Below are 26,525 nucleotides of genomic sequence, written 5' to 3' on the forward strand. Positions count from 1 at the left end.
AAAGAAAAAAATTGTCTTGAGCCACACATAAAATACACTAACACTAATGATGGCTGATGAGCTAAAAAAAAAAATTTGCAAAAAAAAACTCATAATATTTTAAGAAAGTTTACAAATTTGTATTGGGCCTCATTCAAAGCCATCCTGGGCTGCACGCAGCCTGCAGGAACCAGGTTGGACTAACTTGGTCTAGGGAATGATGCAGCCTCCAGCACCAACATCGCCCCTGGATCAAGGAAAGGAGACATACCCTGTACACACCCCCAGCTCCAACCCACTCTTGGGTCACTACCCAACTCTTGAGTCATTTCCAGGTCACCCCCTGGAAATGAGGGTGCTGGACTAAGTAGAGGTGACCACCACGGATTCTTGCTTTCCTTTCAGAGTTTTTCTTGGGCAGCAGTTGATCATGCATGGACTACATTTCCCAGGTTCCTACATCTAGGTAGGGCTATGTGACTAACTCTGACCAAAAGACTGTGAGAAAAAATGATGTGCATCACTTCAGGGCTGAAGTGATTAACAAGCAGGTATGTCTCCTCAGTCTCTCTTTCCCCACCTGCCTGCTGAATGGAACAGAGTTCAAAGTAAGTGTTGAAAATGGTAGAGCCACAAGATAGAAGGAGCCTGAGTGCCTGAGTCACCGCATGGAGGCAGATTGCCCAACCAGAAATGCCAGCAGTGGGTTGTAACATTAGTGAGAAATAAACTTATACTGTGTTAAACCACTGAAGTGACAATTGCATCTGTTACAGCAGCTGGCATTGCCTTCCTTAACTATCACATATACATTACACCTTTTTTTCAGTTGTATATGCATTATCTCATTTAACACTCAGCAAATTTCTAACACCAGTGTGAGGTACTGATCTTTTGAGCATTTAATTTGGGCCAAGCACTGGGCTAAGTCTCTTGCATACATTTTCTTGTCTTAACCACAATTCTATAAGGTGGGCTTATAGGATTATTATTATAGCCACATTACAGATGAGAAAACTAACACTCAAAAACATCTGGAATCCTGCCCAGGGTCCTCAGCTAATGAGTAGAAGTGGCTGGACCAGAACCCAGAGTTTACTCTTTTTTTTTTTTTTTTTTTTTTTTTGAGACAGAATCTCACTCTGTCACCCAGGCTGGAGTGCAGTGGTGTGATCTTGGCTCACTGCAACCTCCACCTCCCGAGTTCAAGTGATTCTCCTGCCTCAGCCTCCCGAGTAGCTGGGACTATGGGTGTGCGCCACCATGCCTGGCTAATTTTTATATTTTTAGTTGAGATGGGGTTTCACCATGTTGGCCAGGCTGGTCTCAAACTCCTGGCCTCAAGTGATCCACCTGCCTTGTCCTCCCAAACAGAGTTCACATTCTTAATGACTGCACCCATGGCCTCCCAGAACCCAATAAGTTAGATATTTCAAGCCTTGATCTATAAGTGATAACATTGAAGCTCAGAGAAGGTCCATAACTTGGCCATGCTCCTGGAACTAGTAAGTGGCAGTGACTGGCTTAGAACCCAGATTTGTCTGGGTCCCATCTAGTGCTCTTGACCTACCCACATTGCTGCCTTGGTTGCCCTTTCCAATGGGCACTAAAGCTCTGATCCTGTTCCCATTCCCCAATGTTACAGTGCCATGGCTGAAGGCAAATTTGGCATCCATAGAGCCTGTTATAATGCTAAATAAATTTTTCTCTTGGCAGTCTTGACACTTATTAAGCACCTGGGAGGCTATTAGTGCCTTGTGCTGTCCAAAACACTCTTAATTACTGTCTAATCAAGGTATCTTTCACTCTAGGAAAAAAAAAAAAAACAGAAAATGGGGGGAGATGTTCATGCACACCACTTTTGAATCCTTTGCTGTGCATTTCCCTCCAGCCACCACGTCCCCTGGGTGTCATTCAGGAAAGGGACTAAAGAAATGAAGATGGAGGGAAATGGTCTCTAAACAAGGCTTCATTTTCATCCAGCAATCTCACTCCGTGGACTTGATCTGGAGGCAAAATGGAATGAGTGAATGATGAAGATGGACCTACCAGGATGCTGATCACAGTGGTGTTGGTCTCATGGGAAAATTGCAAACATCTGAAATGCCTGCCAACAGGACTCCGGTTAAATGAACTGTGGTGCATCCATGCAAAGGAGTACTATGCAGCCGTTAAAAAGAAGAACATGGAACCATTTGGGCTGATGCAGACCAATCTACAGAAAAAGGGTGGTGCAGAACAGTGAGCCTCCTGTGAACCCATTTGTGTAAAAACATAAGGACATAGTTTTATTACAATTGTCAACATTTATTGAGGGATTAATACACACTATTTTAGGTAGTCAAATTCATTGCCTTATTTAGCCCTTGTAAGACTCCTATGAGGTAGAAAATATTGTCATTCCCAATTTATAGATGAGGAAACTGAGGCTCAGAAAAATTTACTAATGAGTGCCCAGGGTCACCTCTTTAGTGAATGGTAAGTCTGGGATTCAAACTCAGGAAGTCTGAAAGCCACCACTAACCATTAAATGACACTGCTTCCCCAACACACAAGGAGAATGATTGACAGGAGAGTTCCATTTCTTTGAAATGGGGGAGATTTGGAGGTGCAAGGCATATAAGAGACTGCTGCGAATTGAGGGGATAGAGTTTTAACAGCCATATGGGGACAGGAGGCAAAGCCTGGAACCCTCCAAAGGTGGAGTGCTGGAACTGAGACTGCTACCTAAAATCAGGGTCCCCAAAAGGTAATATTCTCAAATAAATAATGAAGTAAGGGAAAAATTGTATGGCGGCAAAGGACAGCAACAAGGAATTTTGTCTGTCTTGGCTTGGGCTCAGGAAAAAAAAAAAACTCCCCTAAGACTGTATAACTATGGACCTGTGATCATGGGAATTTGGTGTTTAAATTTGAACTACATGCACAGATGGGAACCCCCAAACTGAGAAAAACGTAAAAGCCAGACCAGGGGTGATGATATTATGGCAAGCAAGGCAGAAACAAATGCTCCACCAGACACACTCAACCATGACATTCAAGATTCCCACAGATAATGCCATAAGATAAGCTTGCAATCCCAAATTATAAAACCCATGAGAAAGCAAACACCATGAAAATGCCTGTAAGGTCACATGAGGAACTGTTAGCAGTGGTTGTCTTTGGAAAGTGGTAATGCAGGAATGAAGTAAAGCAAGTCTGGCTTTTTACTTAATACACATCTAAGGCAGTTTGAAGTTTCTTAGAGTAATGAGATTATAATGCTTTCTTCTTTTGGTTTTAAAATCAGAGAATCACTTATCGGCCTTTTGGCTAAGATCAAGTGTAAAATAAAAAATATTTGAACTGAAAAGAAAGAATGGAAGGAAGGAGGGAGAGAGGAAAGGAGAAAAATTGGCTACAAGCCTCAGCCCCTACCTCCAAGATCACCCTCCTACCTCACCGTACACCAACTACGGGCTGTGGCCAATGAGTCTGGTGATGCTTCACAGGAAAGAGCTGGGGTCCTTCCCATTTGCCAAGCATGCATTCATATATAGTAATCTGCCACTTTGTCTAAAATCCATGATTGAGGTTGGTGCCACTCAATTTCCTCCGACAGAAGGAAGTTCCAACTTTAATTCCTCTTTGGGCACCAATCTATCGACAATCTCATTGCTTCTACCTCTTCAGTATTCTTCAAGTCTCATTACATTGTCCATCCCCAGCCCCCTCTTCTGTCCCGAACACATCTCATGCCAGGCTCAGGACATGGTCATCCTGCCTCTCATGCTCACCCCACTAACGCATCCTCCAGGCAGCAGCCAGAGTGAGAGCCCCAAAATACAAATCAGATTACTGCCCCGCTTGGAATGCTGTGACAGGTTCCCTTTCACTCAGAATAAACTCTGAGACTGGCCAGGCATGGTGGCTCACGCCTGTAATCCCAGCACTTTGGGAGGCCAAGGTAGTTGGATCCTCTGAGGTCAGGAGTTCAAGGCAAGCCTGGCCAACATCGTGAAACCCCATCTCTACTAAAAATACAAAAATTAGCTGGGCATGGTCTCCTTGAACCCAGGAGGCAGAGGTTGCAGTGAGCCAAGATCACACCACTGCACTCTGGCCTGGGTGACAGAGCGAGACTCCATCTCAAAATAATAAAAACTCTGAGATCCTTCCACAGCCAACAAGTGTTGGGGGATGCAGTCTCACTGATGGGTCTCAGGTCATCACCCTCCACTTCCCTGCCCTCTGTGCCCATGCCCTCACTCTGCTCCATTTACACTGGCCTCTCATCAGGCCTCAAATACACCAGCTCAGGCCACCAAGTCTGCACGGAGAAGACACATCCTCTGTCTGGTCACTTTTCTTGCACAGAGAAACTCTTTTTCGTCTTTCACATTTAATAGTGATGTCCTTGCCCTTGGACAGGCTCTCTGCACCCACCTAAAGCAGATGCTGAAGATCTCTGTGGTAGACAGAATAATGGCCTCCCAGAGACATCCATATCCTAATCCCCAGAACCTGTGAATATGTTACTTTACCTGGCAATAGGAACTTTGCAAATGTGATTAAATTAATGACCTTCAGATTGGGGGTGGGAGGGCAGCGGTTATCCTGGATTATCTTGGTGGGCCAATGTCATCACAAGAGTCCTTGTAAGAGGAAGGCAGGAGGATTAGAGTCAGAGAAGGTGACGTAATGACAGAAACAGAGAGATTGGAAGATGCTACAATGCTGATTTTTAACATGGAGGAAAGCGTCACAAGCTAGGAATGTGATTGGCCTGTAAAAGCTAGAAAAGGCAAGGAAATGGATTTCCCCCCCCCCCACCCAGAGCCTCTGGATGGAACACAGCCCTGCTAACACCTTGATTTTAGCACTTCTGACCTCCAGAATTGTAAGATGGTAAATGTATGTTGTTTAAAGACACTAAATCGGTGAAAATTTCTTGCAACAGCCACAGGAAACTAATACAGTACCCTACCTGTGTTCCTCATACCTGACCATCTCTGTATTATCCAGGAAGTCCAAACACCAGCTCCAGGATTGCATTTCTGTTTTCGTGTTTTGTTTTGTTTTTTGTTTTTTGTTTTTTGAGACGGAGACTTGCTCTGTCGCCCAGGCTGGAGTGCAGTTGCATGAACTCAGCTCACTGCAACCTCCGCCTCCTGGGTTCAAGTGATTCTCCTGCCTCAGCCTCCTAAGTAGCTGGGATTACAGGCATGTACCACCACACCCGGCTAATTTTTGTATTTTTAGTAGAGATGGGGTTTTGCCGTGTTGGCCAGGCTGGTCTCAAACTCCTTACCTCAGGCGATCCTCCTGCCTCGGCCTCCCAAAGTGCTGGGATTACAGGCGTGAGCCACCGTGCCCGACCAGGATTGCGTTTCTGGAACTGCAAAAGGCACACTGGAAGTGCTAAGAACTAATGGCTCTGGGAAGATAGTGTATCAATACCTCAGCTCCCTCTCCTCACAGGGCACACACCTCTGAGGAGTATATTCTACATGGTCTCCCTAAAGTCCTACAGGCTTGAACTCCAGCTGCCCATCATGGTAACTGGCTCGACCCACACTCCCTGTATTAGCTGCCTCCCTCTCCCTGTCTCACTGCCCCATCCCCCTTCAAGCACTTCCTGGAATCATTTCTCAAACAAACCACTTGTCTTTGAGTCCTCGCCTCTGAGCAACCCAAACCAAGACCCTTCAGAAAGGGTTTTATTCTACACTGCACCCAGCACAGCTGTACCTCTGCATCTCCCCAATGGGTACGGCAGCCCCTCGAGGACAGGATGGTGTCTCCAGGTCCTGGCACAGGGCCTGGCATGCTGAACACACTGGATAAATATTTGTTGAGTTGCTGACTGAATAATTCAGCTCTTTAAAGAAAACAGAACATCTTCTGGAAGATGCACAGGCACTCATACTGCCAATGGGGCTTCCAAATTAGTGGTGGGAGTGGGTGCTGCTTTAATGGAGCCCAGATTTCTACTGCCATTAGTGGCCTCCATTTGCATGCAGAGAAAGGAGGCACCAGAATACTGGTGAAGAGTTTGTTTTCCTAAGTGGATTAAATGTGCCCCCCGGCAACCAGCAACCGCAGGTAGAGATCAGGCTTCTTGATCTCCGCAGATAGTCTTTCTGAAGGGCCCCTAGAAAGAGCCTGACTTGCTGGGTGCGGTGGCTCACACCTGTAATCCCAGCACTTTGGGAGGCGAGGTGGGTGGATCGCCTGAGGTCAGGAGTTCGAGACCAGCCTGGCCAACATGGTGAAACCCTGTCTCTACTAAAAATACAAGAATTAGCTAGGTGTGGTGGTGCACACCTGTAATCCCAGCTACTCGGGAAGCTGAGGCAGGAGAATTGCTTGAACCCAGGAGGCGGAGGTTGCAGTGAGCTGAGATCATGCCATTGCACTCCAGCGTGGACGACAAGAGCAAGACTCCGCCTCAAAAAAATAAAATTAAATTAAAAAAGAAAGAGCCTGACCCTGCCACTGGTTCATCTGACACTCTCAGGGAAGTCTCTTAGAGGAATCAGGTGGTTTTCCACCTTCATGCCTTTGTCTCGGCCATGCGTTCTGCCTGGAATTCCTTTTATCTATCTCTAAAACAATGGTTTATCTTTCAAGATTTGCCCCAAGCAGAATCTCTCTGGGGTCTTTTCTTTTCTCCTTCTAGGACTGCCCAACCTGAGTTCCCCTTTTCATCTCCGTTGACACTTCGGGTGTTTTTGGATGTCTCTGACACTTCAGAGTGTTGCATCTGGAGCAGGAATCCTGTCTGTTTCTCTCCATGCCCCGATGCCTGGTATACAATAGGTGCCCAATGCTTGCTGACATGTACAGCTTTTTCCTCCTTGGCTCTAAGCCTGAGAAGCTTGGAGGCTCACCCCATGCCCTCACCATACCTGGTCACAGCTGGGATCTCAGAGGCCCAAGGTCAAGTGCCAAGAGGATTCCTAGACTTCTGTAGAAGGAGAAAAGAAGAGATGGGGAGGGAACGCAAAGGAGCTGGGATGGCTGGACAAGGGACAACACCCCCCCACCAACAACCCAATCCTAGATCCCAGGGTGCCAAGTCAGCACTGGGTACCCTCGTCTTATCACCCATCAATACTGCAAAAAACCTGGAAAGAACTCTCTCCATCCTGGCCACAAGATCCTACTGGGAAGCAAATTTCTGAATAAAGAGATGGAGACAGGGACCCCAGGTTCTGGATTTGGGGCAGAAGGCCCAAGACTTAGTCCATCATGTAGCTTCAGAGAAGTCCCATGAGCCAAGGTGGAAGAGACCAATAGACAGGTTCCAAATGTCCCTCCCAGCTGTCCCTCCTTGGCAGGAACTGGCCTGTCTCAGCCTTCCCACAGGGCAGCTGTCATGATTCAATGAGATGTGTTCACCTGCAAAAGGTCACTCATCCAATCTGCACCCATCTAATGAGCACCTACTGTGTGCCAGGCACTGTCCTAGGCCTCCAGGGTTGAGCAAAAAACAAAATAGACAGGGACCCTTCATTTGTGAGGAAGAGGAAGACGGGGCATAGCAGAGTGGACAGGAGGGAAACAGTAAGAGGAGAAAGAGGCGGGCAGGGCAGTCTCTCAGAGTCTGGCAGATTGCTGACAAGGTTGGGTTTGATTCTAAAGACAACAGGCTTTTGGAGGCTGAGACAGGTGGATCACTTGAACCCAGGAGAAGTTCAACACCAGCCTGGGCAACAAGGTGAAACCCCGCCTCTACAAAAAATACAAAAATTAGCCAGGTGTGGTGGTGCATGCCTGTAGTCCCAGCTACTCGAGAGGCTAAGGTGAGATAATTACCTGAGCCCAGGGAGGCCGAGGCTGTGGTGTGTTGAATGTGCCACTGCATTCCAGCCTGGGTGACAGAGTGAGACCCTGTCAAGAAAGAAAGGGAAGGGAAGGGAGAGGGAGAGGGAGAGGGAAGGGGAGAGAGAGGGAAGGGAAGGGGAGAGAGAGGGAAGGGAAGGGAAGAGAGAGGGGAAGGGAGGGAGGGAAGAAAAGAAAAGAAGAAAGGAAAGAAGGAAGGAAGGAAGAGAGAGAGAAAAAGAAAGAAAGAAAGAAAGAAAAAGAAAGAAGGAAAGAAAGAAAGAAAGAGAAAAAAGAAATGGGAGGGAGGGAAAGAAGGAAGGAAGGAAGGGAAGGAAGGAAAGAGAGGAAGGGAGGGAGGGAGGGAAAGAAAGAGAGAGAGACAGAAAACAGGACACCCAGAGAAAATTTCTAGCACAAAAGTAGCCTCCCCCAATTTGTGCCCCTCCAAGGTGCCCAAAACGGGTGTATCCTTGTCTGGCATCCATGGGCATCTGGCCTTTTCCCCCTAATAACCATGCCTCCCCTTTCTACAGGCAGCTGCTTGCAACCTTTGAATGTTCCTGGCTCAGTCTCAAAAACTAGAATCCTTGGCCACCCTCTGAAAGGGATTAAATCACTCAAAAACAAAGTTAAACAACTTAGAGATAGTAGCAAGAACCACAACAAGGTGTAACAAAGGATCCGCAGCCATCACACTGAGCCCTTGGTCACTGTCTGGGTGGAAGCACCCTGTTCTGCCCTGTCCTGGTTCTCTTTTATACTCCCAAGGAGAGTTCGTGCATTCTAGTAAATGCATCATCTTTCTTTGGGCCAGTTTGGCGTTGCACTTCCCTTCTTTCCAGATTATTTCATGAGGTGATCCTTGCCATTAACCAAACCTGCTCTGTACATGCCATGCTGGTATGAAGTTCAGTTGGCCACAAGGAGTGGGTGATCAAAATTTACAGGCTGAGGCAGGAGGATCACTTGAAGCTACGGCTTCAAGACTGGCCTGAGCAACATTGCAAGACCCTATCTCTATAAAAATAAAAAATAGCCAGGTGTGGTGGTGTGTATCTAATAGTCCTAGCTACTCAGGAGGCTGAGATGGGAGGATCTCTTGAGTTCAGGAGTTTGAGGCTGCAGTGAGCTGTGATTGTGCCACTATACTCCAGCCTGGGTGACAGTACAAGACTCTGTTTAAAAAAAAAAAAGGCCAGGCCAGGCGCAGTAGCTCGCCCCTGTAATCCCGGCACTTTGGGAGGCCGAGGTAGGCAGATCACGAGGTCAGGAGATCGAGACCATCCTGGCTAACACGGTGAAACCCCGTCTCTACTAAAAATACAAAAAATTAGCCGGGCGTGGTGGCGGGTGCCTGTAGTCCCAGCTACTCGGGAGGCTGAGGCAGGAGAATGGCGTGAACCCGGGAGGTGGAGCTTGCAGTGAGCCGAGATCGCACCACTGCACTCCAGCCTGGGAGACAGAGCAAGAATCTGTCTCAAAGAAAAAAAAAATTAGCAGCCTCCCAGGGAAGGGTTTCTAGCCATCTGTTGATGTCCACTGACTCGGGAATCTTGGGGATTCCTGTTCTTCCTCCATCTGCACCCCCAGACTCAGGCATGTGAGTTGCTACCAGGCCACCTTCTCACCAAGAGTCAGAAGATCTGCCCACAGAGCTGGGGAAGAGTTGGAGCTGTCATAAATAGTGAAGACTGGTGCACTCATTCTGGAAGCATCTTATTGACAAACGAGTCAATGGTGTAGCTATAGCAGGCAGCCTTTTCCATCAGATTTCTCCTCTCAGCCAAACTCCTTGGCCTGCCCTCCAGGGCTTTTCATGGACTTGTACCCACTGACTTTGTCTGACTCACATCCTTCCATATCCCAACTTCCCCTCTTTATTCCAGCCCCATCAGACCAGCCAGCAGTCCCTTTTCAGCCTCTGCACCTGTGCACATGCTGTTTCCTCTTTCTGTGCTGGGTAAATTCATGCACAATACCCAGCTAAAATATCCCTTCCTCCAGGAAGCGCCTCTGGTCCTGAGTCTGTCTCTCACCTTAATCTGACGTTCTGGGTCCATCTCCCCCACTGGACTAGAAGGTTCTTGAGGGTGTGAACTTTATGTTTTACACCTTCACATTTGGCCAGTTCCTGGTACCAGACGGTCCTGTGGAGTTACGTAACGTAAGCTTCGGAGCCTCAGTTTCGTCAACTGGATAATGGGATTATCATGCCAACCTCCTAGCATTGTGGGGAGGAGGGAATGAGCAAGGCCTATGAAGCTCTGCACAGAAGCTGCCCCTCATAGCAGTCCCAGGGGTGGGCAGAACAGTGCCAGCCCCGACCTGGGGGGAGTGAGGATGACAACCAGTGTGCATCAGTCCCCTGCTGCAGAGGTGCAGACTATGGGTCATTCACTTCTTGTGGCTCAAAGCCACCTTCGTCTCCTGTCCTCCCCCTGACCCTGCAGAGGGAGCAGTCCCTGCCAGGTTAACACTCACTGACCTCATACCACACCGGTCAAGAGACCAAAAGGAGAACTCATTTCCCAGCCAGGAGCCAGCTGTCCACACAGAAGTCACGAGGCTCAGCCCAGGTGAAAGCTGAGCCTGAGTCACGGAGGCGCCTGCCTCCTGCCCTCGGCCCTAGCAGGACTCAGACAGAACAGGGTGAGGCTCTCCCAGTTCCCAAGGACCTCCTGGTGCCAGGAGCTTCCCCGACGTCATCTCAAATCCCCGCACCAGCCTGGTGAGGGGTGCACCCTTAGTATCCCCACTGTACAGATGGGAAAAATGAGGCTGAGTGTTGAATGACATGCCCAAGGTCTCACAGCTGCTAAGTGGGGGAGCCAGGATTTGAACCTATGTCCCTAGGACATTCCAGTCTTCTCCATTTCCTGACCTTGGTCAGTTTCTGCTGTGGGTGTTTTCAGCCTGGGCACACCCTCCCCACCCCAACATCCACACTCTTTATTCAGGCGTGTAGCTGAGTGGGCCTTTGAGAAACAGCAGATAACGATACAGGTTCTCACCCAAAGCTCCGGGATGTTGTCTCCACCGAGGGTCAGAGGGTTGGGAGCCCAGCTCAGCCAGCCCCATAACTCACAGCCCGGACAGAAGGGGCTTATGCTAGAAGATCGAGCCCCAGCTGATCCCCCTGCTGTGTGGAGAGGGTCAGGAATGGGCCCAGATCCACCCTCCCACCTGGCGACTGCATTTATTGAGTGCCTGCTCTAGTCGCCACCCAACGAGTGGCTTTCTTTCACTTCCATGCATGTGTCCCACATGATCCTGCCTCCCAGTCTTTATGCCCGCAGGCCTTCCCTCATCTACTTAGCAGACATGCATTGAGCCCCTACTGTGTTAGGCACTGGGAAGAGAGCAGGGGACAAGGTGAACACAGTCTCTGCTCTGTTACCACGTGGAGGAAACACAATACACAGCAAAGTGAACCAGTCGCTAAATAAGTCAAGATTGCATGGGGCTGCAGAGGAAACGAACTGAGCACTGTGCATCACGTGGGGGCAGTCAGGAGGGCTCCCTGGAGGAAGAGGCACCTGAGCTGAATGCCTAGAGATGAGAAGGCAAGGGTCTGGAGGAGGAGCGTGGATTAGGGTTAATAAAGCAAGAGAAGCATTTGCACAGTTCCTGCCATACAGTAGGGCTCCCTCAATGTCTTTCATGCTGTCTGCCTAATATAACACCATATAACCACACCATCCTTCAGCTACCGAGCACTTTATAATTTATGTAGTGCAGAGCACTTCACAGTTTATATCGCATGTTCCCACTGAAGACCTTCTTAGCTCCTCACATCTGCCCTGAGGTGCAGATGAGGACACTGAGGTTGAGAGGAAAATGTCACCCAAGGTCACACAGCCAGATGTCTCCCTCCTAGCCCAGGCCTCCTGCCTCTCTCTACCTGCCTCTCTACCTGCCTTTCCCTAGAAGGCAGCGGCTAGAGGACTCCTGCCTTCGCCCCCTCACAGGCCCACCAGCCTCCTGGGAGGGAGGGCGGCTCTGCACCAGCCCATATATAACCCACTCCACGCACCTTCTCCACATTAATAAATGGGGAACAGTGGGGTCATAAATCCTGGGGCTGCCAATGTCCCCGGGACCAGCTCTTTCTCTGGCCACGCACTAGTACTTTTTACAACCCATTAATTAGTCCCTCTAATAAAGTTTGACAAAATGATAACTTGCCCATGAAAAGTGTTGTAATAAATACATTTTCCCTAACTTTTGACCATTCGAGCATGGCCGCCTCATAAACCCTCTGCCACGGTTCACTGCCTTATTGTCTCTCTATATTTCTCCATCACCATGGAAGTTCAGGGCCTGGGGCCTCATGGACTTGGGACAGGCCTGGGCCTGATTCTGGGAACCCAGCATCACCAGGGAGACAGCCACGGGTGGTCCCTCCCCTGCTCAAGACCTGCAGCGGCTCCCACCCCCCCAGGATGGCAGTTGCCAAGCTCCAATCTCTCCTTCCTGAGTCCTGTTCTATCCATGTGGCCCCTGAACAAACTGTTTCTGGACATTATGTTTCCTTCAAACTGATTCTCTTAAATAAATTTATTTTGCAAGGAAGCTTTAGAGCATCATTATGGAAAACTGGAAAAGCCGTATAACAATCACTGAAAAGGAAATTAAAACAAACACAATGCAAACAAAAGATGTCATTAGGCCAGGCATGGTGGCTCACGCCTGTAACCCCAGCACTTTGGGAGGCCGAGGCGGGCAGATTGTCTGACCTCAGGAGTTCGAGACCGGCCTGGGCAACACGGCAAAACCCCGTCTCCACAAAAAATACAAAAATTAGCCAGGCTTGGTGTCATACGCCTGTAGTCCCAGCTACTTGAATGCTGAAACAGGAGGATCACTTGAGCCCGAGAGGTCGAGGCTGCCGTGAGCTGTGTTCGCGTCACTGCACTCCAGCCCTGGGTGACAAAGTGAGACCCTGTCTCAAAAATAAACAATAAAAAAGTCACTAAATCTCAGACAACCATTACTGCTTTTTTCCTGGCACTTTGAGCCCGAGGCCTGCCTTCTCTCTTTTTGTTGTAAAGGAAGGTCCATGGGGCTAGAGAGGCATTAAACACACATCAGCACCAAGCTGAGAGACTTTTTCCCCAGTGTAGACAGAGGGTCTGAAAAAGAATTTCAAGAGGAATGATGTCCCTTGGAGAGTCTCTGGGACTGAATGCCACATCCCTGTGCACAGCCCAAGAGGGTCCCGTGCAGCAGCCGGGATGGCACCCCGGTGGGCCTCGGGGTGGGAATCTGGTTAGAGAAGGGGCTGAGGTCCCATCTGTAAGCCCCTGGTACCTCGCCAGCCCACTGTGTTCCACATAGTAACATGAGACAGAGTTATTCCCATTGCACTGAAAGTTGAGAGAATGGTTATTGTTCCTAAGAAAGGGTAAAAACTCAAGAGCGGTTTGTGGGGAGCAGGCTGGAGAATTATCTGCGTTCACTCCCAGCCATCCAACATCATTTGTCTCTTCCCCCTCCCCATTTAGGGGAATTTATAACCAGCCATTGGCTTGGCATCTGATCGGCACTGTCCTCCGGATCTGCCTGGGATTCCCAGATTTCAGACCCAGGCTCTCTTAGGCTTCTCCACGCTCCTGTACTATCCCAGCAGCAAGACCAGGTCAGCTCCTTAGGATCATCTGCGTTGGAACTCCTGACATTTCTTTTTTTTTTTTTTTTTAGACAGGGTCTTGCTCTGTTGCCCAGGCTGCAGTGCAGTGGTGCAATCTCAGTTCACTGCAACCTCTGCCTTCCAGGTTCAAGCAATTCTCCTACCTCAGCCTCCTGAGTAGCTGGGATTACAGGCACCTTCCACCATGCCCGGCTAATTTTTGTATTTTTAGTAGAGACGGGGTTTCACCATGTTGGCCAGGCTGGTCTCAAACTCCTAACATCAAGTGATCCACCCGCCTCTGCCTCCCAAAGTGCTGGGATGACAGGCATGAGCCATCACACCTGGCCCGACCTCCCGACATTCCCCACTCATGTCACCTAATGTAATGAGTTTGTTGTAGGATTATCATTCTCCATCTGTGTTCCAGCTCCCTGCTCTGCACAGAGGAGGGGCTCAAGCATTGTGGTCTGAATGAGTGAGTGCGTGAGAACTGGACTGTCTGATGACGTGTCACTCCACTTTACAGATGAGCAAAGCAAGGCCCAAGAGAGAGAAATGACGAGGCCAAGTGCCCAGCATGTCTGGAGCAGAGCTGAAACCCTAGAATGCTACCTTTGAACCCTGCTCAGTGCTCATTCCTCTGCAGCCACAAAAACCCACCAGAGATATTTTTGGCCCAATCACTGCCCACCTGGACAGCTAGGGGTTTCCTATTCCTGTGCCACCTTCAAAAATGTGAAAATCCACAAAACCAACAGCTCACCATGATAGCTGACACGGGTTGCCCAGTCCGAAGCCCTGGCCCCTGCCCACCAGAGTTGGCCTTGAGCTCTGCGGGCCTTGCCGATGAAGGGCACCCTGCCCAGGCCTGTGTCAAGTGCCCCAGGTGGGTGCTACCTGTTCATCGCTGCCAAGCCTCCCAATACTCCTTCAAGGATGGGCTGTTTGTGCCCATTTGACAGGTAAAACAACTAAGGTTCCAAGAGCAGAAGGCACAGAGCCTCACCTTAAAACCAGTCATCCTCACCTCTGAAGGGTGATCACTGGGGCTAGTCCTGTTCTGAGACTGTAGCACATGGGGAGTGATGTGTCTGCCACATAATGCCTAACACCCCACCACTAGTCTCACTCACATGGAAAAAGCAATGTATTACTGAAAGCCTCTTTTAAAAAGCAGCAAGGGAGTCTAGTACAGTGGAAAGGGCAATGGGTTGGGAATGAAAAGATGTGAATTCTAGTTGCGGTTGTGCTATCAACTCACTTTACAGCCTTGGATGAGTCTATCCAACCCCCTCTCCAGACCAGTTTTCCAGGAGTATGGATGCGGGAGGGGTGGGGGAAGAATGCTTGGCCAGAGCATTGTTTCCCATAGCGTGGGGTGTGTGCCCTGAGAGATTAATTTAGGGGGATACATGGACTCAACATTAACAATTACATAATGAATGCCCGGGTGTGGTGGATCATGCCTGATATCCCAGCACTCTGGGAGGCTGAGGCAGTTGGATTGCTTGAGCCCAGGAGTTCAAGACCAGCCTGGGCAACATAGCGAGACCCTATATCTACAAGAAGTTTAAAAATTAGTCAGTTATGGTGGTGTGTGCCTGTAGTGCCAGCTACTTGGGAGGCTGAGGCAGGAGGACGGCTTGAACCCAGGAGTTTGTGGCTGCAGTGAGCCATGATCACACCACTGCACTCCAGCCTGAGTGACAGAGCAAGACCCTGTCTCAAAAAAAAAAAAAAGAATTTTGTAAATGAAATCATTGTTTCCTCTCTGATCACTTTCCTGATTACTAACAAGAAGAAAACCTCGGTTTGGTGCTGATGTGTCTTCAACGCCTCCCCTTTTGCTACCTCCCTTTTTAACAAAAACCAAGCAGACCTCAGGCCGAGAGCTCTCGGCAGACGGCAGCGCCTGGCTGAACTTTCACAGACCACTCCGCTTTGTTTTCGTTGCACTTTTGTTTAAGGTCACCGTCTTTTCAGGGCAAGTGGAACGTGCTTTTAATTTACTCTAGCAGTATAAAGTGTCCTTTTTAAATACGCTCATTTAAGCTGAAAGAATGAGTTGGTTTCATGAAAAGTACCGAATCAATATGAGCATCGGTAGAAGTGAAATTAGGAAAAATGGCAAAGTGGAAAGTGGATGATGGGCTGGAGGGGCTCTTTTGGGGCAGCTGGGGGCTCCCAGGTTCACAGCCCAATCAACATAAAGAGCAGTCCCTCACTTCACAGTTCGCAAAAGCCTTTTCTAAGCACAGTCTCAGTCAATGCATCCTGTGCCCGGCAACCCTGTTTTCCAGGGCCTCACCCACAGCCACAGCCACGTCTTGTAAGCATCCCAGCTGCCAATCACAGGCTATTGCAGGCACTTTATAGACATCGCTGAATCGCGCCCTACACCTGGCTTGAGTGGAAGGCACAACTCGAACCCCACATGCTAGAAGAGGAAACTGAGGCTCCAAGAGTCACGTGGCAGTTTTTTTCCTGCAGCACTTGTAACAAATTCGCACAAACTCAGTGGCTGACAACAACAAAAATGCATTCCCTCACAGTTCTAGAAAATGGAAGTCTGAAATCAAGGCGTCAGCGGGGCCATGCTCCCTCCAAAGCCTCTCAGCAGGATCCTCCCTCGTCTCTTCCAGCTTCCGGTGGCCCCCAGCATTCCTTGGCTGGTGGCTGCATCCCTCCAGTCTCTGCCTCCATCCCCACACGGCCTTCTCTTCTGCGGCCTCCCTCTCCTTCTCCTTCTCCAAGAACACCTGTCATTGGACTTCAGGCCCTCCCTAATCCGGTTGATACCATCTCAAGATCCTTTATTTATTTACATCTGCAAAGACGTTTTTTCCAAACAGTGACATTCACAGTTTCTGGGGGACATTTTCTGGGAGATTGGGGTGGGGTCACCATTTAACTCACGACAAGCAGTATCAGGATTGACGCTTAGAACAGAGCCTGGTTTCCTTCACTGGACACACAGGCGCATACTGGAGCCCACCTCCCCTGCCTGTACCACCATGGGTTGCCCACTCTGCCTCCTCAGACCCAGAAACCCAGGGGACCTGGTGAAACAGCAGGCACCTGGTGTGGCAGGGACCAGGCCTCGCACCATCTCATGCTCCCATTTAATTAGGACAAAAGACTGAACTCTGCTCAATGATACCAGCATCATCCCACTCACCTGCCTGGGGACCCATCTCTTTGAGGAAATTTATAGCCATAATTTAGTAGGTGAATTATGGCTGCTGGCTCCTGAGCCATGAGAATTGCCCGGGCACATTAAACCCACCCGCTAACACTCCTTGATGCTGGAACCACCCTCACAGCGCCTGTAAAACAGGGAATGGCACAGAATGGGGACACTCCTGGGAGCCGCAGGGCCCCCAGGACCACAGCAGCCTCCTGAGCTGGAGGCAGAGAACTGGGTTTTCCTCCAAGCGCTGCCTCACTGGGTGAGCTGTGGTGGGTCCCAGGCCCTTTCTGGGTGCCAGTGGCCTGGCGAGGCCACGTGTGGTGTGCAGGCCAGCAGCATCCAGGAGATGGTTAGAACTGCAGAAACTCAGCAACCCACACTGAATCCAGACCTGCACGTTACCAGGCCCCCGGTCCAGGGGCGTGTGGCCAGAGTGACGCTTGGGAAGCGCTGGCAGGAGCACAGGATGGAGTATGGCTTGGTCTATGGGAGGTGCTGGAACAAAACACCACAGAGTGAGTGGCTTATGAGCCACAGGAATTCACTGCTCACAGTTCTGGAGGCTAGAAATCCAAGATCAGGGCACCTGGGCAGGTTCAGAGTCAGGTGAGGGCCCACTTCCGGGTTCCTAGACTGACTTCTCACTGTGTCCTCACCTGGTGGAACAGGCAAGGAAGCCCTCTGGGGCTGCTTTTATAAGGGCACTAGTTCCATTCACAAGGGATCGACCCTCATGACCTAATCACCTCCCAAAGGACCCACCTCCTAACACCATCACCTTGGGTGTTAAGATTTCAACGTACAAATTCTAGGGTGATACAAACATTCCAACCACAGCAGGGCACAAGCCATGCAAGCCTGGCACACCGTGAATCCAGCCCCCGACATGGACCATGCACGCGCCCACAGTCCCTGCCACCCCTCAGAGACACCACACATGGTGCACACACCTCACTTCATACATTCGTGGAAACGCATGCTCCAAGACACAACACACACTCATATATGCACCTATGCACAATCTGTGCCCATTCCCAAATGTGTCACTGATGGTAGGATTGCAGACAGCTGAGAAAGACAGCTTGAGGTTCTCATACACGTTTGTCCATTCAGCATATTTACTAGACAGTGACTGGTAGCCAGGCATGCACCAGGTGTCTGCGTGTGAAGTTGAAGAAGGAGGAGTCCCTGGCCCTCAGCTCAAGGTCACGATGTGGTCTGATTGATGCAATAACAGGTGGATATGCACAGTAATGGGAGAGGGAAGGGGAGGAGATCGACCAGCCCTTGGGGAGAAGGTGGACCAGAGAGGCTTCCCAGACAAAAAGACCTGGGCTGGATCCCAGCAAATAAGTATGAACGTTCTTGGCAGGCAAAGTAAGTGTATTCGTCTGTTTTCACACTGCTGTAAAGAACTTCCTGAGACTGGGTAATTTATAAAGGAAAGAAGTTTAATCGACTCACAGTTCAGCATGCCTGGGGAGGCCTCAGGAAACTTAGAATCATGGCAGAAGGCCAAGGGGAAGCAAGGCACCTTCTTCACAAAGCATCAGGAAGAAGTGTTGAGCGAAGTGGGAAGAGCCCGTTATAAAACCATCAGATCTCGTGAGAACTCACTCACTATCACGAGAACAGCACAGGGGAAATTGTCCCCACGATTCAACTACCCCCACCTGGTCTCTCCCTTGACATGTGGGTATTATGGGGATTACAATTCGAGATGAGATTTGGGTAGGGACACAGAGCCTAACCATATCAGTAAGAAAGGACATTTTCAGTAGAGAGAACAGAAGCAGCAAAATCCTAGAGGCATAAATAGGTGGCTCAGGGCAGGCGAAGGTACAGAATGCATGCCATGCCTGATACCAAGGTTCCTAAATTGGACTCAAGTCCTCTAGTCCTCTCCACTCCCCTCCTGGCACCCCAATCAGGCCACCCTCACCTCTTCTTTGCACCAAAACAACAGCATTCTTGCAGGGCTCCTTGCTCGACTTAAGTCTTACTCCTTCCAGACCCACTCACCTCCCTCTACAGCCACAGGGACCTTCCTACCATGCAAATCTGATCATATCGCCCTCTTGATAAGCCCTGCCTTGGCTCCCTAGTGCCCTAAGACTAAAGACTAAAGTTTCCAGGTAGGTCTCTCAGGTTCTGTCCAACTTTCATATCAAGTTGCATCTGCAATGCTGTTTTAATCTCACCCAGCTCCCTCACACTGCCTTACCTTTACATGCACCATTTCTTCTGCCTGAAGGTCCCTTTCCCAACCCCCTTCTCCACCTGTCAAACTCCTACTCACCCTGCAAAACCCATGCTGCCAAAGGTCTTTTCATCCAAAATGCCTTCCATGAGAGATGCTTGGAAAGGAGAAATAATTAAGCATTAGGGTCAGGTCTTCAGTGGTTTCTCAGAAATTCGGGCTCTGGGATGAGACAGAAGCAGGAATATGAAGGAGTTTTAAGGTTCAAACACATCCACAAGGCAACCCCAAAACAATTTTCAGAGGTTTTTTTCTCTTTCTTTCTTTTTTAAATTAGATTTTCATATTTCAGAGATTAAGAAGCTCAAAACATTTTCCGTGATAATCTTTCTTAGTGCCTCAGGACAGCCAAACTGGTTTTATTTTTATTCCCTCAGACCTGAGCTTTTTGAGCACTTAGGACAAAGGAAGCCCTATTTCACAAAGAAGGAAAACACACAAAACCCACCCCCTCAAGGCCTGCACTAGATTGAGGACATGAGGAAATAACAACAACAATAATGATAACAATAGCTGTCAGGGCTCTGGGAAGGGGTATTATAGACAAGGTCTCTGACCACAAAAGAGGCTGCACAAATCCACATAAAACAACCTCAAACCAGCGAGGCTGTAGGCCATGAGCTGAACCGGGGTGTGAGGATATTCCAGAGGCTGTCAGAGGGCCGTGTGGCAATCCAGGAGGGCTTTATGGAGGAGGGAAGTTTCTCCTCCCACAGCCTCAGTGACCTAAATTCCCCCTAACGAAGGGACAGGCCACTGGGTCCTGGCCTGGGTGTGCTGGTCCCCTACAGCTATTTCAGGCACCCTGTGCTCCATCAAGGCAAAGATACACTCGTAAGTGACTTTTCAAATTAGATTGTTTGGAATTCCTAGCCAGTGCAATTAATGGATCCCAAACACTGTTAATTATGTTTTCTGTGGTCAGTGTACACAGAGGCTGATCGATTCTCCCTGAACAGCCTATTACGGAGGCACTGCAGATCAAGCCCGCCCGGAGAGGTAAGGAGACCAAGCCTGGCGCCGGGGGTGGGGGCTTTAGAGACTTTTCACCAAGCAAGGCTCCATGCGAACCCACCTGCCTGCCTTCGGAGTGTGGCACCAGCACACTCAAGCCAGATGGAGTTGCATGTTCACACCCAGAGAGCAGAAGACTCTGAGACCTTTTCACTTGGGAGGGAGCAAATGAGCCTGATTTCTAAGTGTGCTACTGTGTGTGCATGTGAGGTGTCTTTGTGCCAGGTGTGTGCACGTGTATATGTGCAGAAGAGGTGGCTGCAGGTGCTTGTATGTGAGTGTGTGCAGGGGCATGACTGGAAGGGTGTATGATTGAAGAGATGAGTGCGCACCTTTGTGTCTGAAAGCTACATGTTATTGAAACTGTGGGCATGTTTGAGTCCAATCAATCTGCTATAACAAAATACTGTAGACTGGATGGCTTGCAAATAACAGAAACTTACTTCTCAAGGTGCTAGAGGCTGGGAAGTCCAAGACCAAAGCTCTGGTAGATTCCATGTTTGGTGGGGGCTGGCTTCCTGGTTCAGAGATGGCCCCTCCTTCTCAAAGTGTCTTCACATGGTGGCAAGGGTGAAGAAGCTCTCAAGGGCCTTTTATTTTTTATTTTTATTTATTTATTTTTTTTTTGCGACAAAGTCTCGCTGTGTTGCCCAGGCTAGAGTGCAGTGGTGTGATCTCAGCTCACTGCAACCTCCACCTCCCGGATTCAAGCAACTCTCGTGCCTCAGCCTCCCAGGGAGCTGGGATTACAGGCATTTGCCACCACACTGGCTAATTTTTTGTATTTTTAGTGGACACGGGGTTTCACCCTTTTGGCCTGGTTGGTCTCAAACTCCTGGCCTCAAGTAATCCACCTGTCTCAGCCTCCCAAAGTGCTGGGATTACAGGCATGAGCCACTGCACCTGGGCTAGAGCCTCTTTTTTTATGATTATTGTTTTGAGACAGGGTCTTGCTCTGTCACCCAGGCTGGAGTGTAGCGGTACAATCACGGCTCACTGCAGCCTCCAGCTCCTAGGCTCAAGCAATCCTCCCATTGAATCCCATGTAGCTGGGACTACAAGCATGTGCCACCACATCCAGCTAACTTTTATTTTTTTTTTTAGTAGAGACACAGTCACACTATGTTGCCCAGGCTGGTCTCAAGCTCTTGAGCTCAAGCAATCCTCCCACATTGGCCTCCGGAAGTGTTTGGATTACAGGTATAAGCTAGCACACCTGGCCTGGGACCTCTTTTATAACAGCGCTACTATGGTTTGAATGTCTCCTCCAAAGTTCACATTGAAGCTTAGTTGCCATTGTAAGGGTATTGAGAGATGGGGCCTTAAGAGGTGATTAGGTTATGAGGGCTCTGTCCTCATGAATGGATTAATGCCATTATCACAGGAATAGGTCAATTATGGTGGGAATGATAAAAGGATGAGTTCTGTCCAACTCTCTCTTGGTCTCATGCACTCACTTGCTATGTGATGCCTTCTGCCATGTTCTGATGCAGCACAAATGTCCTCAACAGATGCCAGCATCATGCTCTTGGACTTCCTAGCCTCCAGAACCATGAGAAATAAATTTTTCTTTATAAATTACCCAGTTTCCAGTATTCTGTGATAACATGAGAAACGGGACTAAGACAAGCACTGATGCCATACATGACATGAGGGCTCCATACCCATGACCAACTCACCGCCCAATGTCCCCACCTCCTAATACCAATACCTTGGGGGTTAGGTTTCAACATATGAATTTTGGGGCAACACAAACTTTCAGACTCTAGCAGGGTAGATGTAGGTGTTAACCAAGTTAAGCGTGGGAAAGTGTGCAAAATTAAAGTGTGCCTGTGAGTGTGTGGAGCAGTGACAAAGAGGGTGTGTAGAGCAGTGACAAAGAGGGTGTGTGGATCAGAGCTGCTCTGAAAAAGTGTGTTCATGAGTGAGGGATGGGTATGAGTTAAGTGCAAGTACATACATGTGTCACCAAGGGTATGCATAGTGAACAAACAGTATGTGGCTGAAAATGTGTGTGTGACTAGCAGAGGTGTGACTGCCAGTGAGTGTTTTAGTGAAGGGGTTCCCATGGGAAGAAACGTGGGTGCATTGGTGGCCTGTAGTATTCATAGGCATAGATAGTCTTTGCCCCTCCATGCAGAAGGATCACTCTGTCTTGACATCCAACATGGCCACGGGACTTGCTCAGGCCAATAAAATATGAAAATGCCATGTGTCACTTTCAGGTGGAGTTTCAAGAGTCCCTTCCTGGTTCACTGTCTCCTTTGCTCTTCCACAACCACAAGAAGAGACAGGCTGCATATCAGTGTGCTGGGAGGAAAGATGAGGTGAAACAGAGCGCTCACCCAGCCATGATGGATAGAGCGTGAGCAGGAAACAAGCCCCTACTGCTGTGTGGTGCTAAGGTTTGGGGCTGCTTGTTACTACAGCCAAATCTAGCCCAGGCTGACTGATACAGGGACTGGGTGTGAATGACGGGAAGTGGGAGTGGGTAGAGCAGGGGGAGTAAGATAGCATAGGTGTGAGTGAAACCTCTACTGCTGAACAGTGCTGTGTTGGGGGATGTTTGTTACTATGGCATAACCCATCCTGCACTGACTGATAGAGGGACTGTGTGGACTGGTGAGTAAGGGAATGTAAGAAGATGAATTTGTGAGTGAGACTGTTCATGTGACTATGTCGAGTTGTCTGTGAGGTTGTGAGTGGGGGTGTGAGGGAGATCTGAAGGAGGTATTAAGGGTGTAAGGGGCACCTTCCCCCACCTTGCACCTTCTCTGTATCTGGGGCCCCAGGCAGGGGTTGTACAGAGTATCATCCCACTGCCCACACCGGATACCAGTGGCATCTGCACTCCTTCCTCTTTACCATCGAAATTTCTCTCAAATCTCTCAGCTTCTCCTCCCCATCATGCCACCTGCTAACCTGACCTAGTCTCCCTACTGCTGGCCCCTGTCATGTCCATCTGGAGGGCACAGCTGCCCCCTCTAACTGCACCCACACTCCCAGGCCTTTCTCTGCACAGCAGCCAGAAGTCTCTTTCTAAACCCAAGTCTGCCTCTGCCTTTCCCTTCTTTAAAACCCTCCATGGCTCCCATGGCCCCATCGCCCTCCTCCCCACAGCTGAGTCCTGACTCACCCTGTCTCTCTCAGGCTGCTGCCACACTGACCTCCATTCAACCTGTCAGAGCCCACGCTTCCTCTCCCTGAAGACCCTTCACACATGCTGTTCCCTCCCAGCCTAGAATGCTTGTCCCTTCTGCTCTTTACCTAGTTCATATCTCAGCTGCCACTTCCTCCAGGAAGCCCTTCCTGGTATACACTCTCATCACTCTATATGTCTCTCTCTTGAAGCACTGTGTGCTTACTCTGTGAGCTCCCTGTTGGGGAATGGGGAGTGGGGACTGGGTAGGGCCAGGACCTGCTCTTGTTCACCACTGTGTCCCTAATACTGGCATTGTAACCGGCACACAGTAGGCACACAATAAATGCTTGCGAATGAGCAAATGAGTGAGTATGCATGTGTGCATGTGTGTTTGTGGGTGTGTTGTGTATGTGGGTGTGCCCCTGCGGTGACAGCTGCTAGAACCCAGTCTGGCCCATCCTCTTTCTTCCCTGCCTCTCCCTCCCCCAACAAGAACCTCAGGGGTTGGGGCAGCCTCCCCATCTTTTCTGCACATCTCAGGGGCAAGCAGGGGCAACCTAATGGGAGAGAGGGGCTGCAGGACTCAGGCAAGGAAGGGAAGGTCTGGCTGCAACCAGCAAGGCAGGCTTGGAGGGGATGGCACGACCCTAACTAGACCTAGAGAGACAGGGAAGATTGGAACACAGGTCACTGGGGACTGAGACTGGTGGGGTGGAAAGGGCTGTCCAGGTGGAGGGTAGAGCAATGAGCAAGGGAGGCCAGAAACTGACTTCTTTAAGTTTAAGCTCCATCAATGCAGGGACCACATCTGTCGTATTCACCACTGTAATCTCCAAAGTATAGTACCTGGCACATAATTAGTGCTCAATAAATATGGGGGAGAGAAAAGAAGGACAGTTTATTGCTCCCTAGGGCTTTTGGGGTTTTTTTTAGAGATGGGGTCTCACTATGTTGCCCAGGCTGGTCTCAAACTCTTAGCTTCAAGCAACCTCCCACTTCAGCCCTCCAAAGTGCTGGGATTACAGGCAGGAGCCACCGTGCCCGGCCTCCCCAGGGCTTTTATAAGTCAGTCCTGGAGTCCTGAGCTCCAATCAAGGTTCTGCCACATATCAGCCTTGTGAGTCTGGGCAGCCCATTTGCCTTTTTGTAACTCTGTGTCCTCATTAGTAACATAAAAGTGAGATTTGCAGGCCCCTGTGATAGACAATTGTTTCTGCCTGTCCAGCACCCTGATTCTCCCTCAGGGATCATCCGTCATTCTCCCACCTCCCTTGGACTGTGATGTTAGTTGTTTTTCGATTTTTTTTGTTTGTTTGTGTTTGTTTGTTTGTTTGTTTGTTGAGATGGAGTTTTGTTCTGTTGCCAAGGCTGGAGTGCAGTGGTGCAATCTCAGCTCACTGCAACCTCTGCCTAGGGAGTTCAAGTGATTCTCCTGCCTCAGCCTCCCAAATACCTGGGATTACAAGCATGTGCCACCATGCCTGGCTAATTTTTGTATTTTTTAGTAGAGACGAGGTTTCACCATGTTGGCCAGGCTGGTCTGGAACTCGTGACCTCAAGTGATCCTCCTGCCTTGGCCTCTCTCTGTGATGTTTAAGAGAGACTTATCCCAGTCCCCAGCTCTTGGAAGGGCACATGACCTGGGCTTGGCCAATCAAAATGCTCCATTCCTGATCCTGTGATTGGCTCAGGAACATGCACATGACCCAAGTACAATCAGTGAGAATGAGTCCTGGAACTTGTGCTGAAGCTATTAATAAAAAGCTTTTTTAGGTTTTTCTTGTCTTAGTTCTGACAAGAGAATATAGTTCTGGAATTACTCAGGATTCTGTAAAAAGAGCTTGCCTGTGAGAGGAAAATGGGACCAGGTCCTGCCCTGCAGACATTGTTGGAGCACCTAGATCCAGCCATGCCTGAAGCCAGTCCTGAGCTTTGTGTGTGTGTGTGTGTGTGTGTGTGTGTGTGTGTGGCTGGCACGTAAGTAAAGGCTATACAAATGGTAGCTGTAATTAGCAGAATAGGATATGGCACACAATAGGTACTTGGTGGTGTTAGTGCCTGCCTTCTTTCATTCCCCTGCCCCTGGAAACATTGTAGCCTTACTGCCATCCCTTTTTCTGTCCATTATAGATGCTTCCAGAAGGATTGTGGGGGCACGTTCAGGGCATGAGAAAAATGTGTTAATGGTAGAATGTCTGTCAGAGCATTTTCCCATCAAGCTGTTCTTCTTCCCCACAGAAGATGCTTAAGGAATAAGACAGATGCCAAAAATAATGAGGCCAAGAGCTGTCGTGGTCCTTGCCTAGCAAATTCACAGCTTCAAGCCATTCAGGCCCTGGGGCAGCCACAGAGAGGGAAGGAGTAGAGAGCCCTCGGGGGTCTTCGGGGGCTGGGCACCTCTGCATTAGGCTAACAGTGGGGCCTGGGGTTTCAGAGCTGAGGGCAAGTTCCCATCAGCAAGGCTGTGAGAGCATTTAGTGAATGCCTACTGGATGCTAGGCCTGTGCACTAGTGAATAATAATAAATGAGGAAGCTAGATCAGAGGGAGAAGACCTACACTTAGTAGGTGGTTTTTAACTGCTTATTGGTTGAATGAGTGGACCTTCAGAGATCCGATCCATAGATAGCCTTCACGCCCCAAATGGCCAGGTCAGTATGGGCAGGGGAGGCATTAACCTGGCTGAACATGGGGAGGGAGCAGAGAAGGCTCATGAACTGAGTTGAGCCTTAAAGAATGAGGTCTTAGCAACGAGAAATCCTGTGTGAAGGGGTGGAGAGAAATTCCTGGGAGGAGCAAAGGAGCAACATGCCTCCAGAATACACAGGGAAGAGGGGAGGCTCCAAGTGCAGCAGGGACCTTACAGATCATGCTAAAGAGCTCAGGCTTTGGGCTGGAGCATGGGGGAGCTATGGGTGGGCTTTGAGCAAGGGAGTGGCCTGATTTAGATTTGGGCTTAAGAAAAACCTCTCTAGCCACTATCAGATAGCTTAGAAGGAGAAATCCCGGAGGATGTTAGCATCAATCAGGTGAGTGATACTGGGGGCTGAGACTGATGCCAGAGATTTCAGAAGCAAAATCAAAAAGCTTGGCAGCTTTTGGAGTCAGATGGAAGGCAGCGTGGAGAAGGGGGCCCAGGGAAAGAAATAGGAAGCTCAAGTTCAAGGCCTGGCCTTCTGGGGCTGGGGTGCAGTTTCCTCTTCGGAAAATGGGACTTCATAATGTCTGCCCTGCTAAACTCAGAGAGTTGGCATGAAAAGCAAGTGATAGGATGACTGGGAAAATGCCTTGAATTGTATACAGCAGGGTCGGCAAAGGTTCTCTCTGTAAAGGGCCAGACAGTAACTACTTTAGGCTTTGTGAGCCATAAGTTCTCTGTCCCTCCTACCACTCAACTCTGCACCACAGACCATACATAAACACGTGGGTGTGGCCGTATTCCAATCAAACTTTATTAGCCCGGGGGTTGTGGTTTGCCAACCCGATTTAAGGTGATATGC

General features: G+C 49.3%; 1 long non-coding RNA gene across 1 annotated transcript in view; it reads right to left on the reverse strand.

The window, feature by feature from the left end:
• LOC134730138 (uncharacterized) overlaps nt 1–26,525 on the reverse strand; it is a 39,098-nt gene that overhangs the window by 11,928 nt on the left and 645 nt on the right. Inside the window, exons 2-4 of the long non-coding RNA XR_010111808.1 lie at nt 18,910–19,032; nt 9,825–9,935; nt 2,029–2,194 (exon numbers count right to left, since the gene is read on the reverse strand). This is a non-coding gene — a long non-coding RNA (uncharacterized LOC134730138). The remainder of the gene's footprint in view (nt 1–2,028; nt 2,195–9,824; nt 9,936–18,909; nt 19,033–26,525) is intronic.

This window comes from Pan paniscus, chromosome 23, assembly GCF_029289425.2.
Source record: "Pan paniscus chromosome 23, NHGRI_mPanPan1-v2.0_pri, whole genome shotgun sequence".
In the NCBI taxonomy this organism is placed as follows: Eukaryota; Metazoa; Chordata; class Mammalia; order Primates; family Hominidae; genus Pan; species Pan paniscus.